This window comes from Miscanthus floridulus, chromosome 10, assembly GCF_019320115.1.
Source record: "Miscanthus floridulus cultivar M001 chromosome 10, ASM1932011v1, whole genome shotgun sequence".
NCBI lineage: Eukaryota > Viridiplantae > Streptophyta > Magnoliopsida > Poales > Poaceae > Miscanthus > Miscanthus floridulus.
In genome coordinates, this window is record NC_089589.1 from 134590675 (window position 1) to 134610561 (window position 19887).

The window sequence follows — 19887 nt, forward strand, 5'->3', positions numbered from 1 at the left end:
GTCGTCACGGCGACCTCGATTGCCACCTTGGTTAACCCTACGGCGATTGTCGCGATTGTCTCGGCGGTTGTCGTCTCGACCACCATCGTGACCATCGTGTTCGCCTTGACGGTTGTCTGATGGGTCGTTGTTGCGCGAGCCACGTTGGTTGGGTGGCCATGAGTGGCTTGAGTACTGGCGGCTGTGGCTTGATTCGACTGAGACAGATGGAGCCCGGACTTGATTTACAATCTCTGCTATCTGAGCCATAGCAGCCGTCAGGTAAGCTTGTATATCATCACGAACTGCCTGAACTTCCGGCGTATTGGGTAGTCGTTGCATCGTTGCCATAGCAACAGCCACGTTGGCGCTTGGAGTCCTGAAGACCTTCTTGTCCCCTACCCTGTCAAAGGCGTTGTTAAGGTCACGTGGCTGGACCCTTATGCGTCGTGCTTCCTCTTCTGCCACGGCTTCGATCTGTCGGCGATTAAACCGATCAATATTGCGTTCTTCGCGTGCCAGCCTTTCTTGTTCTGTTTCGCCAACTGCCGGCGGCTCATCGTTACTGACAACATGGATCAAGTCTCCTCGCCTTGGTGGGAAGGACGGGAATCGCGAAAAAATCGGAGCGTGGTCTGGGATATCCAGATCGTATTCAACGCCCTCATCGTCATGATGCTGGAGCTCGGTGTGGACGGAGGCATCGGATGCGGCGCCAGACGTGGAGCTTGAGCCACCCTCTCGAACAGTGTGGATCGATCCTTCTTGATACTCGTCAACCCGGACCATGTTGACAAAGTCATGTGTCTTTGGCCGAGGTCGATGCACGAGATGCGGATCCAAGCGGCGTCGTATATTGTACGCGTAGCTGGAAGCAGTGTTCCGCAGGCCGTAAGGCTGAGCCTGGTGATTCTCCGTCGAGGCTTTATACTCGGAGAGCCGAAGACCTGTCGCGGGGGCTGGCTGGCGTCGAACGGAGCGCCCCTCAGGAGTAGATGTGACCACGAGATCCGTACCGAGACGTGCAGGACGACTGGCCCGTGCTGGTCGGGTAGATCTATTGTGGGTAGTGGCTACCTGCTCATTAGGTTGATTTTGAATTGAACTTACCAGAGCTAGGGTTTTAGAGAGTTTGGTGCTGACCCGATCGATGGAGTCGAGCAGGTCGGTGTTGTCGATCTGCCTCCCTTTGTGGCGTGGAAGCAGACGACGAGTTATCGGTGTAGTTAGAGCCGGATCCGTAGTGCTCGGAGCCTGATCCGTCTTGGTCAGAACCGGATCCACCGTGGTCGGAGCCGCAACTGATGTAGATGAAGAAGTAGTCGACGCAGATTGGATCCGCGCCTTCTCCGTGGTCGTGGCGACGAAGTCATCGGAGCCAGTGGTCCAGGTGATCTGGCCGATGGTGAACGTGAGGTCGCTCGGCGTAGCCACGGAACCGGGGATGATGACCATCTTGCTTGTCTGGAGAGCTGTATGCACACCCCCTACCTGGCGCGCCACTGTCGACGAAATATGGTCGGCAGTCTACCTAGGGGTATGCCCAAGGTAGTAGATTGTCGGCAGACAGATGCACAAGCTACAAACAAGATGGTAACACAAGGCAGACACAAGGTTTTATCCAGGTTCGGCCGCCGTGAGGGCGTAATACCTACGTCCTGCGTCTGATTGTATTGCTGTATGTCAATGAGAGATGTTTTTTAGAGGGGTCCCCTGCCCGCCTTATATAGTCTGGAGGGCAGGGTTACAGATTTGGAAACTAATCCTAGCCAGTTACAATTGCCATAGGTGGCCAGATAAGGATTCCTATTCTAACCGACCAGGATCTCGCTTGATCTCCAAGTCCGTCTTGATTCCTTGCGCGGGACTTCGAGCAGATCGAACAGGCCGCGCGTCATCTCCTGTTGGGCCAGACCTCCTGGTCCGGGCCGGCCCAAGCCTAGCCGTAAGGGTATAGGGGTTAATACCCCCACACCCGTACCTTTGCGCCAACTCATGTAGCCTCCGCGGGTGTCGCCTGAACCTTCACCTTCGGCTGCATCCGGGCGCCTTCGCCGTAGCTTCCGTACCTTCGCTCAGGGCGTCCGACCAGGCGGAGGTTCGGTCCTTCTTTTCCTGCACAATGCTCACAGAACATGGTTAATCGTTAGTTCTTAGCGCCACTGCGATCCTTGAAGCCTCCGCAACTCGTAACCGTGTCCCAACAATTACGATTTAGACTTGTTTACTACTGGGATAGGATCACCGTACCCCCTTTATATAAACGAGAGGATCACGACCGATTGACGATTCCAACTTCCAATCGTGAAAAACAAACCAACACCCCATTTTGCCCTAACATTCTCTCTACCTTGTTGTTCATCACATCTCTCGACGAGATTTGGCGACGTTCTAGGTGACCATGCTGATCCTACGATAGCCTCTATGTGCTCCTCCCTGAGGGGTCTTTCTGGGAGGCATTCAAGAGTCTACCGGGCGAAGGACAGGCTTCAAATCAGCCTAACCGGCTTCTCGGTTGGGTTCATCGATTCACTGTGTTCTTGCTGCGATTAAAGTCGTGTGCGATTGTGTGCTAGCCTTTGCTTATGTGTGACACAATAAGCCATAAGCCATGAAGCCTTGGCTCTCTCGCGAGTAATGGTAGTATATTCTAGTAGTAGAGGTTACTGACATACGCGTGCACACACCAGAGAAAGAGAGGGTGACCGTGGTTTCTAGATCCACAATGAGCTTGTCCCAGAGCCGGCAATTAGACATCTTTCTTAGGATAACTAGGACCGATGCAAGGCGTAGGTATTTGGTTTTCCCCTCCTAAAATTTTGCCTGTCACGCCGGATGCTTGACACTAATTAGAAATATTAAACAGACTAATTATAAAATTAATTGCATGGATTGAGACTAATTTGCGAGACGGATCTATTAAACCTAATTAGTCTATGATTTGACAATGTAGTGCTACAGTAACCATGTGCTAATGATGGCTTAATAGATTTATCTCGCGAATTAGTCACGGCTTCTATAATTAGTTTTATAATTAGTATCGAACATGCGATGTGACACCCGATGTGACATCTCATAAACTTTAGTCCCTAGATCCAAACACCGACCATGTAGGTTGTTGGGGTTTAGTCCCACATCGTGTAGCGATGGTGGGGGAGCACAACATATAAGGCGGGAGAACCCTCACCTATCAGGCTAGTCTTTTGGGTTGAGTAAGGCCCAAGGCCTTATATTTTGTAGCTCCGGTGGACCTGTGACCTGTGGGAGCGCAGGCTCGTGGTAACGAGCCGGGCCGGCTGTAAGCCAGCTCCAAGATCGAGAACTCGGTGGTCACCACCGGTTCCAACAATTGTTGATGTGTGACTAAGGGGGAGATTGTTGGGGTTTAGTCCCACATCGTGTAGCGATAATTGTTGATGTGTGACTAAGGGGGAGATTGTTGGGGTTTAGTCCCACATCGTGTAGCGATGGTGTGGAAGAACCATCACCTATAAGGCTAGTCTTTTGGGTTGAGTAAGGCCCAAAAGCCTTATATGTTGTCAGCTCTGGTGGACCTGGGACCTGTGGGAGCGCAGGCTCGTGGTAACGAGCCGGGCCGGCTGTAAGCCCGCTCCAAGATCGAGAACTCGGTGGTCATCACCGGTTCCAACAATTGGTATCAGAGCCGGTACCCGTGGTCTGAAAAGCTAAACCCGATAAAAAATCTCGAGCGTTTTGTTGGGGTTTAGTCCCACATCGTGTAGCGATGGTGGGGGAGCACAACGTATAAGGCGGGAGAACCCCCACTTATCAGGCTAGTCTTTTGGGTTGGAAAGGCCCAAGGCCTTATATGCTGTAGCTACGGTGGACCTGGGACCTGTGGGAGCGCAGGCTCGTGGTAACGAGCCGGGCCGGCTGCAAGCCAGCTCCAAGATCGTGAACTCGGTGGTCACCACCGATTCCATAGGCTGCATCTGAGTCCGGCCAAATAAGGCCTTGTTTAGTTCTTCCCCAAAAGTTTACATCATATCCCATCGAATATTTGGACACATGCATGGAGTATTAAATATAGACTAAAAAAATAAGTAATTGCACAGATTACGACTACTTTGCTAGATGAATTTTTTAAGCCTAAGTAGTTCATGATTTGACAATGTGGTGCTACAGTAAAATAATGTGATAATGATGGATTAATTAGGCTTAATAAATTCGTCTCGCGGTTTACTGACGAATTCTGTAATTTGTTTTTTATTAGTATCCGAACACCCCATGCTACAACCCCATGTAACACCCGATGTGATACCTAGTCCTAGATTTAAACAAGGCCCAGTGTGGATGTAGATCCTTTCGTGTATAAATAGTGTTCAGTCACTGTCAGACATGCAATCCATCCATCCATGTGGTATCATCTTATTGTACAGGACTGTAGTACTATCAACATTACAGAAACCGTTACAGAGTAGCTACAACCAAGCTGTGAGTCAGATGCAATCCAATCGTTATCTAGTAATAATGGCACAAGAATGTTTTTGTAGCTGCCTGAACCTTTTTTCATTTTTAAAGAAGAAGAGCTGCCTGAACCTGCACCTGCAACCACAAGTCCACGAACTGACAGTCATATGGCAGAGGTTTCTTCAACAACCAGTGCAGTACAGTGACTGCAGTTCATGTTCATCTGGCTAGGTGCTGGAAAATAGGAGCATAAACAGAGTTCTTTTGTTAGCAGAACAGAAGGCAACAGCACAATGCTCGAAAATCAGATGATTTATTTTCATTCATCATCTGCTATTCTGCTGGTGCTGGGCGTAGTTAGACTATTAGAGAAGTTTGACTTAGACAAAGCTAAAACAAACTACAATTTGAAACACATGGAGTATACAGTAAAGATTAAGAGGCCATGGGCGCATGCAGAAGGCTGGCTGGGCAGGAAGGTGTTGTCCATCTTCTCTTCAGTCTTCTCGTCCTGCTCATTCATTGTTCACCAGAAGCACGGGCCTCCCCTCTGCAAGTGAACCAACAAAATCAACATTAGAAGAAGCGAAGACAGGTCAGTGTTGCTTGTTGCTGGTGAAGAGGCAGGAACCTTATCACCAGCATTCAGCAACAGGGGACATTAGAAGGCATGTATATACCACCATACCCTTTGCACTGAGGAACTTCTCCATGGCGGCGATGACGTGCCTGCCATGTGGGTATCTCTTCAGGTTGTCTGGATTGTTCCTGGCCACGTCCAACAGCAGACCCACCTGCTGTTCCTCGGCCGTCACCACCATCTTCTGGATGACAAAGTTTGCGTATCGACTGATCATCATGTCCTGCACACACACACATATTTTCTGAATCATATTCTCTGTATTTCCTGTATAGTAACAAGTAGGAAAATCTGCCACAGGTAACCAACCACGAGATGGTCGACGTGCTGGCTGCCGGCGGCGCCGAGGATCTCATTTATGATGAGCTGCCGGTCCTCCTGGCTCCCAAACACAAGGCACTTCTCCAACACATTGGACGCGAACTTGTGATAACACATGCTCACCACGCGCCTGTCAAATTTCCTCACTATCATGGATCGCTGCGCCTGGCCTCCATGCTCCAGCAGGTGCTGCACCACGTAGTTTCCGAATGCGTCTGATGACAGCTTGTTAGCAAACTCGATAATCTCTGCTGTCAGCGTGTGGTACACCTCAGCGTTGTCACAATGGGCCAGCACTTTCTGGGAACAGCAAGCAGATGGGGAAAAGAACTGAATCAGATCAGATGATGATAAGGTGAGTTGAATTAGATGCATGATGGCACACACAACACTGAAAACACAAATGATCGATGAGCAACCATACCTGAATCACACGGCTTCCATAGGGATGGATGGATAGTGCCTTGGCCTTTCCGCATAAGCTTCGGAACATAAATTGGATATGCTTCGGTGGCAAGCACTCTGCACATTTCTGAATCACATGGCTGGCGAACTGGTCGCGAACACATTTGAGCACTTTGGTTTTAAGCTCTTTCGCTATCACGATCTTCTGATTGTGCTCCCCTAAATCCAAAGCCTGAAACAAAGACAACAAGCAGAGGTCATAAAAAACATGAGTGCAGCCTTACAAGTTACAGAAATACTCCATATGTTACATATACAAGGCTATATAGTAAAAATCATTTCTGAAATTATATAATATTGGCTAGCTCACCTTCTGGATGACTCGGCAACCATACATATCACGGCTAAGGGGAAGCACATGGCCAATCAGACGACTGATGAGCTCACGTTTGCTGGACTGTAGTCCATGCTCTAGAATCTGAAGGTGAAACAAAGATATTGAGTGAGAAATTTAATTTCTACAGGAGTTCATGCTCAACTTATGTCCTTGTGCATGTGCTTCATAAATTTTAGTAAAAAAGAAACAATGCCAGCATACATAATATATTGCATCAAGTTGGAGAAACTTAAACCTTCTGGACGGCATGATTTCCAAACACATCAACACCAACCGTACGGACACAAGGCATGATTTCCTCATAAACCATAACGATCTGTTGCGGAGTTGCCACCTCGATCGCCTGCTGTACAAAGCAGCTCCCAGTTACCTTGTGTGAACACACAAGGGAAGGCGGCGCCGAAAAGGCCCCCTGCTGTGATACTGTAGCCGTTGCAGGTGCAGGCGCAGCACGGCTCACCAGCAGCACTATAGGAACATGCAGTGGCCGGCGTAGAGTCTGTCCTGTCAGTGTTATCTAGTTACTGTTACAGCATGTGGGCTGTACTAGGACTAGATAGATAGAGTTGTATAAATAGACATATACGGCAACTCAGTAAACAGAGTTCAGATTTGTCATCTCACAGACAGGGCTTCGGCCAACGCTGGTGTCTTGTATTGTGCGTGCTTGCTCTGTTCTCCCTTCTTTTTCTAGCTCCAGCCATAGTGTGTGGGACGGACAATGCTTTTTCGTGGTCGGCACGGCTAGTGGGTGCTCGACAACACTAGCGGGTGCTCGGTAAGACCGGCGAGTGGTTCACTCGCCTAAGCCGGTGATCCTGTGGGCCAACAAGTGGTATCAGAGCTGTACAAACGCTGTCGCCAGTCTAACCAATGGCGATGACGGGCGGTTCAGAGATGGACGACAGCAGTGAAACTGCTGTGGCTGCCCAGCCACGAGAGGAGGTCGTTGTTCGCATGGTGCGGGAGATCAGTGGCACCAATTGGCCGACGCTGACTCGCACCAACTATGGAGAGTGGTCGGTGACCATAAAGGTCAAGCTCAGAGCCTGACGACTCTGGAATGATGTTGACAAGGGCACCGACAATGAGAAGGATGACATGTCAGCATTGGAGGCTATCCTCGCTGCTGTACCGGTGGAGTACAGGGAGCCGTTGGGGACGAAGAACTCGGCTAAGGAGGCGTGGAAGGCTATTGCGGCGATGCGCGTCGGTTCCGACCACGCAAAGAAGGTGACGGCCCAGCTTCTAAAGCAGGAGTACGCTATCCTCAAGTTCAAGGATGGTGAAACTGTGGATGACTTCTCCCTCCGCCTGCAGAGGCTCATCAGCAAGCTAAAGAGCCACGGCGTCACCATCGACGAAGAGGAGGAGGTCTCCAAGTACCTCCACTCCATACCGGCAAAGTACATCCAGATCGCTCTCTCCATAGAGACGATGCTGAACTTGTCCACCCTCACCATTGAGGATGTGACAGGACGTCTGCGGGTGGTGGACGAGCGCCTGGAGCAGGCGACAGTAACGAAGGACAGCGGGAAACTCCTGCTGGCGGAAGAGGAGTGGGCTGCTCGGAGGAACTCCAGGAAGGCAGCCTCCTCCAGTCGCGGTGGCAAGGGCAAGCACCACGGCAGGGCTTCTTCGGAGAAGAAGCAAATCGACCCCAACGTCTGTCGGTGTTGCGGGAAGATGGGCCATTGGCACGGGAGTGCCCAAACCGCAAGCAGGAAAAGAAGGCTCAGGCTCACCTGGCGCAAGCCGATGATGAGGATGAGGCCACTATCCTAATGGCGACGTTCTGTGCAATGCACGACGTCGAGGCCGAGGAGAAGGAAGAGGCGACGATGGTGGAAGGACCTGGGAAGGCCCTGAAGACCGTCAACCTCGACGAACCGTGCGCCCAAGTTCACCTCGGGCGTGTGGGCGCCGACCAGGAGCAGCGGTGGTATCTGGACTCTGGTGCCAGCAACCACATGACGGGCTCCAAGGAATCCTTCTCCGAGCTCGACAGCGATGTTACTGGTACGGTGAAGTTTGGTGACGGCTCAAGGGTGGCTATCCAAGGGCGCGGCACCATCATCTCAGGTGCCAGAACGGGGAGCACCGTGCGCTAACGGATGTATACTACGTCCCGCAGCTGCGTTCCAGCATCATCAGCATTGGTCAGCTGGATGAGCACGGTAGCGAGGTACTAATCAAGGACGGCGTCCTTAGGATCAGGGACCGGGAGCAGCGACTTCTTGCCAAGGTGAAGAGGTTCCTGAATCGGTTGTACCTGCTCGACCTGAAGGTAGAGCAGCCGGTGTGCCTGGCTGCAAGGCACTCCAAGGAATCGTGGATGTGGCATGCCTAGTTCGGACATCTCAGCTTTGATGTGCTTGGTCAGCTGGAGAAGATGGTCCAAGGGCTACCCCACATCAAGCACCGAGGCGAGCTGTGTGACAGTTGCTTGGCCGGGAAGCAAAGGAGGCTACCTTTCCCAAAGGCGGCCAAGTATCGCGTGAAGGAAGCTCTTGAGCTCGTCCACGGCGACCTCTGTGGGCTGATCACGCCTGCTACATGCGGTGGTCGGTGGTACTTCCTCCTACTGGTGGACGATTGCAATCGCTACATGTGGCTACAGCTCCTGACGAGCAAGGACGAAGCGGCGGCGGCGATCAAGAAGTTCAAGACGCGCACGGAGGCCGAGAGCGGCAAGAAGCTCCACGTGCTGAGGACTGATCATGGTGACTTCGGTGGAGTTTGCTGCGTACTGCGTGGATCAGGGTGTGGGGCAACACCACACCGCGCCATACTCGCCACAACAGAATGGCGTGGTGGAGCAACGGAACCAGATGGTGGTCGGCATGGCTCGATCCATGATGAAGGCCAAAGGCATGACGGCGAGGTTCTAGGGAGAGGCGGTGACCATGGTGGCGTTCATCCTCAACCACGCTTCGACCAAGGCCCTGACGGGCAAGACGCCATTCGAAGCTTGGTATGGGTGCAAGCCGAACATGTCATTCCTCCGAACATTTGGTTGCATCGGCAACGTCAGGAAGATGAAGCCGAACCTCACCAAGCTGGAGGACTAGAGCACACCGATGGTGTTCCTGGGCTACGCGGAGGGTACCAAGGCGTACCGGCTCTACGACCCACGTAGAGACAAAGTGCTTGTCTCGCGCGACGTCGTGTTCGACGAGAAGGCGGCTTGGGACTGGAGCAGTCCGAGCATGGGGGAACCTGGCGGCTTCACCAACACCTTCGTCGTCGAGCACTTGGTCATCCACGGAGGTGGAGATGCTGGGGAATAGGTGCCGAGCACTCTGGGAGGGGGCCGAGCACTCTGGCGGTAGAGTCGAGCACTCCTGGGGCAGTGTCGAGCACTTCGGGAGGGATGCCGAGCACTCCGGGAGGAGTGTCATGCACTTCTGGAGGGATGCCGAGCACGCCAGGAGTGGTGCTGGGAGGTTCTGCAGTGGTGGCGACCACTTCAGGATGGGTGCCGAGCACTCCCGTGGCGGAGCCAAGACGTCTTGCAGTGGTGCCAACCACTCCAAGACTGAGGCTGGGCACTCCTACAGTGTGGCCGAACACTGCAGGAGTTATGACAAGCTATCCAGAAGCAGTGCCGAGCACTTCAGGTGCTATGCCGGGCACTCTGGCGGAACAGGGAACTCCATCGATGCCGATCGAGTTCGCCTCACCTCCAAGTGACATCATTGAGTTCGTGGACGCCTACTACGAAGGTGAGGATGTGCGGTTCCGCAGGCTGGACGACATCATCGGCGGCACAGGTCCCTCAGCACTGGCGGGTTGGCTTCTCAATGACACAGAGCTGCTACTCGTCAGTGCAGAGGAACCACCCACGTTCACGCTAGCCGAGCGCGATGGAAATTGGCGACGGGCGATGCTGGAGGAGATGAAGGCGATTGAGGAAAACAAGACTTGGCAGCTCGTCGATCTACCTCTAGGATGTCGTCCGATCAGCCTAATGTGGGTGTACAAGGTCAAAAGGTACGAGCTCAGTGCCATTGTCAAGCACAAGGCGCGCCTCATCGTCCAAGGCTTTGTTCAGCATGAGGGCATCGACTTCGAGGAGGTCTTTGCACCAGTAGCGCGCATGGAGTCGGTTCGTTTGCTACTAGCCTTGGCAGCAGCAAAGGACTGGCGCGTCCATCATTTGGACGTTAAATCGGCCTTCCTCAATGACGAGCTGGCGGAAATGGTCTTCGTCAGGCAACCTCTAGGGTTCGCCGTCAAGGGAGAGGAGCGGCATGGTGGAGTGCAAGCCATGCCTGACTCCAATGGAGGAGCGGCTGAAACTGACGAAGGCTAGTACCGTGGCGAAGGTAGATGCAACACTCTACCGGAGCATCGTCGGCGGCTTGCGCTACCTAGTCCACACGAGGCCGGACATTGCGTTCGCCGTGGGCTACGTCAGTCGCTTCATGGAGGATCCCAGAGAGGATCACTGGGCTGCGGTGAAGTGGCTACTGCGCTACGTCAAGGGGACAGTGAATCATGGGATCCTCTTCCCAAAGACCAGCGGAAGTAGGCTGTAGCTCACTGTGTTCAGCGATGCAGACATGGTAGGGGACATCGATGGACGACGGAGCACCTCTGGTGTGCTCATCTTCCTCGGGTCGGCCCCAATTTCATGGCTGTCGCTGAAACAAAAGGTGGTGGCGCTATCTACGTGCGAGGCAGAGTACGTAGCGGCGGCCACAGCGGCATGCCAAGTTGTGTGGCTACGCCAGCTGCTGGACGAGCTGACCGGCGTGGAAGCTCACCCACCAGCACTGATGGTGGACAACCAGCCCGCCATCACCCTCGCGAAAGAATCTGGTTCTGCACGACCGGAGTAAACACATCGATGTGAAGTTCCACTTCCTCAGGGACTATGTCGATGGTGGGCAGATCGTCATCGAGTTCGTCGAAACTGGTCGGCAACTCGCGGACGTCCTCACCAAGCCGCTCTGATGACTTCGACTCACGGAGCTGAAGGAGATGATCGGCATGGAGGGGGTACAAGGGTTAGCAGTAGGATTAGAGGAAGATTGTTAGCTAATCTACTGTTACCTTGTGTGAACACAGCAAGGGAAGGCGGTGCCGAAAAGGCCCCTACTATGATAATATAGCCGCTGCAGGTGCAGCCGCCGCACGGCTCACCTGCAGCACTATAGGAACATGTAGTGGCCGGCGCAGAGTCAGCTCTGTCAGTGTTATCTAGTTACTGTTACAGCATGTGGGTTGTACTAGGATTAGATAGATAGAGTTATATAAATAGACATACACGACAACTCAGTAAACAGAATTCAGATTTGCCATCTCACAGATAGGACTTCGGTCAATGCTGGTGTCTTGTATTGTGCGTGCTTGCTCTGTTCTCCATTCTTCTTCTAGCTCCAGCCATAGTGTGTAGGACGGACAACGCTTTTTCGTGGTCGACACGGCTAGTGGGTGCTCGGCAACACTAGCGGGTGCTCGGCAAGACCGACGAGTGGTTCACTCGCCTGAGCCGGTGATCCTGTGGGCCAACACTGCATGCAAAAGTTGATTAAAGCTAGGAATTGAAGGTAAATCTTATATAGTGCAATATTGGAAGGCTGAAACTAATTAAATATTTATGCACACCAGGAAGCTGCTACTTGGCCCTTGATGTGCATGAGCCTCAAGGAAGGGTTCGTCACCGGAGCCACCATTTGCTCCTGGTGAATAGAAGGGATCGTATTGTTCAATCTACTAGCTCCATAATGCTGCTGGACATGAGAGGAGCCAGCATAAGGAACTCTTTGTTGTTGAACAACCGTAGTACTGGTATCTGCCTCCACTAGATTGTCCCCATGATTTGACACCTGCGCATCATAAGCACGGTGGGTGTTCTGCTCCTGGACAACCAGCTGGGGGAGGCTCCTAGAAGTGGTCATGTAAGGGACATTGCAAGCACGAAAATATGCTGCATGGACCCCAATCAAATGTTCATATATATTCATGGCATCCTCGCTCAACGGTGTAGCTTCTTCATGGTCTTCCTCAACATTCCCTGGGGCACCTAAATTCTTACCACCAAAGACAGAAGCAGGAGCAGCAATAGCCACAGGGTTTTCAGTAGTTCGCTTCACATTGTTATCCTGCGCACACATTCCTTGTGAAGAAGAGGAATGGATGCCTCCAGGAAACAATGTTGGTAGTTGCCTCCTGGCCTGTATATGGAGACACGGTTGCAGTGTTGTGATCGCCTTTGAATCAACCTGACGAGGAAATTAACAACATTGGTTCAGATGCTCAGTACCAGATATAGTGAGAAACTGAATCTTGATGGCGAGAACAAGTTCTAGCGTGCATACTTGCTATGTGTTACCATGAATGTAACCATGCACACCACATAATGATTCATATCCAGTATAGAATCAAAGAAAAAGAAAAATCTCCTATAGTAGATGAACAGTTCCCATAATAAAAAAGAATAAATCCCAGCCTCTTATTACCATAATAGAAATAAATCTCGAAAAGCAAAAAAATAGGTAGGATAACCTATTTTCCAAAAAAGTATTTTTTCAAGGGACAATATCACTGTTTGTAAGCACAAAGCGTTTTTAGAGTAAATACCTGCATGTAAACACTCCATATAGACAACGAAGGTCACCTATTAGGCAACCTTAGAAGAATGACTTGTGATGAATCCACATTGGATTGCGCAAATAGATAACCCCGCTGTCCCCACCGCTCAACCCCCACGCCATCAGGATGGATTAGATCTAAAATAATCAGAGCAAGGAGACTTCTATGGTCCATAGGATCTATACATCTTCGATCGATGTGGCCAGTTCCCGCAAAAAAAAATAGATCGATGTGGCTAGTAGGACAGTTACCACATCCTCTCATTTGTCAGATCCAAGATACACATGGTAGGAAAACATTAAGTGTTATAGTGAACCCAAATCATAAACCGCTCTTGCTTATGTGATTCGATTGCCTCATCTACTACTTGGTTAGATATAGAATCCCCATGGCTACGAAAACTATAGGGGTACATCAAACTCAGATATAAGATCACAAAGGTATATTTTGAGATACACCAGGCCTCAATCTTAGATCTTTGATCACCAACAGGGTCTTAGGAAAACTATTTGTTACCAACAAGAAAAAATCACAGGTGAACACTCTTATAGTGATTTAAAAATCCTCATCTTCCAAGGCCCCAACTTTGAGAAGGTGGTGTAACATATAGTGATTTACCTTCTGGTGGCCTTAAAGGTGCCATGTTGTTAAGAAAAATAAAAGAATGTAAAGATAGTCCACGCTATAGATCTGGTTGGGGAGGTGCTAGCAGGGCAACAAGGAATACTCCGGGAGTATGTGTGTTATGGCGGCGGGATTGGGGGGAGGTGTGATTTAGGAATGGGAAATGGGAAACTTTATATAGCATAACCCTAGTTATGATGGTGCATCGTAGCAGGCCGAGCTTATTGACAATGATCAGCTTGGGCTAAAGTTTCTTCTAGTTGGGCCTACCATATACTAAAGCAATGTAAACCCAAAACCAAATTTGCCTTTGAAACTAACTGGGCCAGATATTGTAGAATCATTACGTTGATGGTCCAAGGGACATTAGAAAATTTTGGATAATGAGCCAAATGGCATACATCAATCAAAATCCCATCTCTTCTTTCAGATAAACATCCTCAGTGCCCTACAATGTTGACCTCTAGTGATGTGCCCATTCAACCAAGGTTGCCATATATTTTGGGAAGAATCCTTTATCCTAGTAGGAATCAGAATAGTCAACCACCTCCAAATGAGCACATAAATGTACAAGCCTAAAGTGATTGTAGGACCAATGTATGTCTTCTCGGTTTTAACCAAACCCTATGACATCTTTAATGTGTGATGTATGCTTTAATTATGAAAAGCCCACCAAATAGCTTTCACTAGCATAGGCATGACCCTCTATCATACATCCTAGTCAACATTTGATTTGGTCAAATGCCACCTTGTAATCCTTTACTTGCTATTATTTTCCAAATTTGTCACGTGTTTGGAGCGAGCAAAAAGCTTGCTTTGCTAGGCAATTTGCTTATCTCAACAAGGATTTCTTTGTCCACTAGGACCAGCGAAGCAAGCACTTGTATGCAGGTAATCTTTGGTGCAATTACCAAGTCTATGAGTCAAAGGTGGATGGCCACAATGAGTTCGACAACACAAAAAATCATCGTGCACTAGTTCCACTGGTCCCCTTGTTGGATCAAGTTAGCATGGTGAGCTTCATAACTAGGATTGTAGTACTTGTGTCTTGAATGATGGTCCAAGATGCTATGGTTAAGCTTCTCTGGGTGGGATTGACAAAATACTAGTGATGCCAAAAATGAACTCTTTTGGCTCCTCAAGATAGTCTACATCCTGTGATGCTAGTTGAGTTATCGACCACCAAACAAACCAGACAGTGGCCTCTATTTTCTACAAGCTTGGCACTACGATTACCAATGGAAGGTGTGCTCATAAAATTTTACTTTACACAAGTGAGAACGATAAAGAATATGATGTGGTTCATTAAAGTAGACATTGGGTGGAGGATTGGATTGTGCTCCTCCTAACGCAATCTAGTGATCAACAACTAAGTTGTGGTCCTTACTTCTAGAATTGAGAAAACCTCTGCCAGCATGGAGGTACTACCATATGAGTCACTTGGTAGGGCGTTGGAGGAGGAGCAAAAGCATCGGCGAGGAAACCAAATAAGTACACACTAAAGCATGCTTTGCTTTGCTATGCAACTATAAGGTAATCTTGATTTGCCAGGCAAGCTGAGTAAAGGTTCCAAACATACACCTATGTATTTTTCTAGGGTATTCTTGATTGGTGAAATGTTTAGTGTTTTTGAGATAGCATGAGTTAAACCCAAGGTATTATCAAATACTCCCTCCGTCCATAAAAGAATACAATTATGGGATATGTGCCAGCCAAACTAGCTTAACTTTAATCAAGTTTGTAGTGAATAGTATAAACATTTATGTCTCCAACTAGGTTTACTATGAAAAGATATTTCAGAAGTAATTTAATGGTATTTATTTGCTAGCATAAATGTTGGTACATTTTTATATAGCTGTGGTCAAACTTTAAATAGTTCGATTGCTTGAAAAGTGAGAGTTGCATTCTTTTGTAGACTGAGGGAGTAGTTCATCTTGTATTCAATGAATATCTATATTATGGTAATGTGTTGAATATAGGGGTTTAGGTCTTGGGCCACGTAGAATAGTTCAGCTAGCCTATAGTACTCTGCTTTGTATCTTTTTACTCCGGCTATGGTAGCATGGATGACATAATGAACGGTCTCTACCTCTATTTTTGCAATTGGTGTGTGTCTTGATGTTTCCCTTTTGGTAGGGTAGGCCTTGCATACAGCAACAACAGATGTCAGGTGGGAATAATCATGAACAATGAGTGGTATGAGTGTGCATAGTGTATAAGATATTTGGTACATTAATCGGGACAACCAAATGGTCGTCTTCCAATGGTTGTCTCAGAGGGTCACCTCAATCACCACCTCCCTGGTCCTCGTCTGAAGCTTCCACCACCATTTGCGGCCATCATTCATTTGACTTCCTCATTATAGTACCAACTCACTACACTACTATTGCAATAGTTTTTGGAGGCGACCATTTTGGCTTTACTGAGGAGGGCAAGGAAACCGCCTCCAGCAAAAGTGTCATAGTTCATCAGCCTTTTCAGAAGCAGTCGGCTTAAGGCAACCACCTTTGTTAATGAGATTAATAGAGACGGACATCGTAATTCACATCTCCGTTAGTATATTAATAGAGACGGTTGTACTAAGGCGCCCACCTATGTTAATATATTAATAGAGGTAGTTGTGACTGCCTCCATCAATGTATTAACAAAGGCATCATGAGAATGAGGGATGGTAGCTGATGAAGATGGAGGCTTATGTAGACATCGCATGATAGTGAACAACAAAAGGAATTTCTAGCTGACATTATCTCTCTTGTGGTGCTCACATTCGTTCTAGGACTTCAGGGGTAGAGTGTCCAGGTACAAGCTAGGTCGACACCACCACTGGCATTGGTGATGCCTTTGTTAGTTCCCTCCTCTCCACGTTGGCAAGGAAGACTCCATCTTCCATGTAAGATCTATCGATCTTGATTTATCATGAATGGAAAATCTATTTGTTTTGCATGTGTTGTTAATCATGCCAGATTCATTTCTTCCTATAGAACGAGGAGAAGCTTCGTGAGGTGCTCGAGTTCTCCAACATGTTGCTAATCACGGCCTTGTCATGAAGCACAGAGAAGAAGCACGCAAAGGCGTATTGCATCTTGTTCAGCTAGTGGAAGAAACAATCGTCCGAAGAATGCAATTGGACTGGTGCGTGTGGATGTGTAGTGACGTCGCCGTTGCTGCTTTTTTTGGAAGGGAGTTCCACATGTAGGTGACTTAATCACCCATCTATGGAAATAGCTTTTTGGATAAGGAGGACTACAACAACTCTACAAAGTCCTCGTTTACATAGACCATGCATCTTTTAGAGGTGGTCTGTTCAACTACCTTAGCACCCTATGGAAATAGAGATTATAGTTGTGCCACCCTTTTCTGGACACTGGTTACCACCACATCGCCATATTGCCCTATCATCCACTCCCTACCTCCTTAACCCTACCCCCACCTGACCTCGCCATCATGGTGCCCCCAACCTTAGTTCCCTTCCGCACGGTCTTTGGGGTGGGGTGGGGAAGAGGGGAGCAGCTGTCAAACACTTGACTTAGTGGCTCCTCTTCATCTTCTCCTACGATCAACGACTCAATGTATGTCATCATGCTGCGGTTAACATACACGGTCATGCATTAAGCTTTTCTTTATAATTTTCTTGAAGCAACATATACGACATAAATTGAATGACCAAGAGATGTGTCGGCACCCACACACAGGCGACTCAAGAGGCCTAACTCTAACTGGCCCTCTCACGTCTTGTCAACTCCAGAGCAGGCCGCCAGCAGGGCCATGCGACTAGCTGGGATGGCAGCAGTGGGGCCTCTCCTTGTATTTTGGCGGCCTAGCGGCACAGGCTGTGGTGGGCTGGCTGGGCATGACCTTGCTCAAGCCATATGGGGCTCAGCGGGGCCGCCTGGTCATGGCTCCAGCAGCGCTGGCCAAAGCCCGCCCAGGTGCAAAGTGGTGATGGTGTCGGGATCTCCTTATTATTCCCCTCCGCCATCTCCTTCCTCCTCGTAAAGAAGCATCGGCGGCACCGGCCTAGGCTGCTGAAGGGTCTGGGCAACCGAATCTAGAGCCCTGGCAGCTAGATCCGACGCCCTAGGGTGGGGGGGCACCGGTGCTGGTGGCCATGGTGGAGGCGGTGGTACTAGCTTGGGCCACTGGGTGCTCTACCCTACTGGCTAGATCTGGTGCCCCTTGGGCTAGGGTGGCTCGCATGGTGGTGGTGGCACGCACACCCGACGATGACTGGTGGTGGCTCTGGCAACGTTAGCTACTGGTGCTAGAGCCAGCGACAACGGCCGGCAACGGCTTCGGTGTATGGCAGTGTGACGCGTGCGGTAGGGTAAGCCTGATTTTGTGTTGCCTGGTCAAAGGGGATGGTAGGTGACATAGGCTAGGGTCTGGGGTCTTCGTCGATGCCCCTTTAGATGGGTTTCTGTGGGATAGTAGGGAAGCGACGACGACGGTGACAGTAGGCTAGGGTCTGGGGTCTTGGCCATACATTTGTGTTGGGGATCCTTTGGGCGAATGCCTTAGTGACGGTGACGCCCGTGGGCACGCTCTCCCTGTTCAGGGCGTCGTGTTCCCCTAGCACTATCTTCCTTGTGTGAAAGCCTGGTCCATCTTGGACGAGCTACGTTGGCGTTCTCGCCGTCATGCCCTTCCTGAAGGCGTCACTTTTGGAATTCGTCTTGGCCACGATCGCCTTTGGATGATGCTCTTCGCTTCTCAGTGCCCATTTTACGTGTGGAGGGGGGACTTGATGCATGAAGTCAGAGCTGCTGCGTCAGGGGATGTGGCTTGGCAACGATGACACGAGGCGAGCCACCCCTTCTTCATCGACCGGGATGCTTCAAAGGTCTGGCAAACGACGAGGGCTGGGCAGAGGATCAAGATAGGAAGTCGGAGCTACTCTTTGGTTTGAGCTTGACAACGATGACCTGTTGTGGTCTCTCGCTTCGAGCCGCCTGTCTATGTTCATTAGGTTCGTCTGGGGTCTGCCATGGGAAGTTGGAGCTACTGGCTGCTTTGCAACCACGCTCGGCAACTATGACTCATGGCAGTTTTGTTCACTTCGCGTCTCGTGGGTGGGTCAGCCCTTCGCGTGTCCTGTGTTGACACCGCGTTTGGTTACTGGCTACCCTTCTTGCTCTTGCCTTTATCTCAAAAAAAATGACCAAGAGATATCAGGCAAGCACGCTAGAGTAATCGCACAGAGGTGTGCCAACTTACCGGCTGTCAGGAACAGAGAAAAAGAAAAGAACCAATTTCAATTTGATCAAAACAGAAAACGTTACTCAATAAGGCTGTCTAGCAGAAAATTTTGTATCATGGCATTAATACATTAGCAGATAATCAAGAAGTAGGAACGTAGATGACAATATATACAATCAGCAGGGAAAGTAATTAATAAGTAACAGCTAGCGCTAGCAGGACATAAATGAAATCAAAGTACATATGGAGTATATATCTAATAGATCTGGCAAAGAATTAAATCAAATCAAAGATGACAATAAATATAATAGCTAGTAGCATTACAGCAGTAGGGATATATACACACAAAGGAAAGGAATTAATTAAAAATGAAGAAGGATATACCTCCAGCGGCTTTGGCTGCTGGCCATCCGCAGAGAATAACTCATGGAGCTGGAGGCTGCCACTGTTACGGCCTGTCTCCTCCGGAAACAGGCAGTAGGAAGGAGCTTCCGCCATTGCGCCTACAGCTGATTGCTCGTGCATAACCTCCTTGTGCCTGTTATCACGTCCAGCACCAGTGGTGCTCCTCCTTGATGAACTTCCTTGGCATGGATCCATGGATCACTTCACTATAATAAGAAGAAAATCATGCATATCTGTTTAATAAACGCACATACTGCAGACAGGGTAGGAGCATATATACAACCAAGGATGGAAAACAGATGTATATATGTTGGCATGAAACTAACAGTTGCAGAGAGAGAGAGAGAGAGAGCACCTGATTAGTTACAATTTATAAAGAACACGCGATCTGATTAGTTAATACAAAAAATATATAGCTAGGAGGACAAGTATATATTATCAATCGTGGGTCATGCTGAGATTGTAACTACCTGTACTACCACCTACATAGTAGATCTAGAACAGAGAAATCGAAACAATAGTACCAGCGCGCTCTTTATTTATACAGAAGGAGCACAAACCTCTCAGAACAGGAAACAGATCTGAAATTCTGGACAAAAAGAAGAACCGGAACACAGTGCGCTCTATATTTATACAGAAGGAGCACAGACCTCTCAGAACAGGAAACAGAGCTGAAATTCTTGACAGAAAGTGCCAATGATAAATCGCAAATAAGAGGATATACATATAAATACGCACACATCGAATATATGGATTAACATGATTTGAAGATGACTCACCTCTCGATCTGTTCGAGACTAAGAAAAAACCTGCTAGATCGGAATTTAAGAAGTGAATAGCTAGAATAGAATAGGCTCTAGCTTTCCTGGGTACTGCTGATTTATTCTGC

At 49.2% G+C, this 19887-nt stretch overlaps 1 pseudogene; it reads right to left on the reverse strand.

The window, feature by feature from the left end:
- Positions 1 to 5045: 5045 nt before the first annotated feature.
- LOC136489727 (pumilio homolog 3-like) lies at positions 5046 to 19091 on the reverse strand (annotated as a pseudogene).
- Between the last annotated feature and the right edge of the window lie 796 nt (positions 19092 to 19887).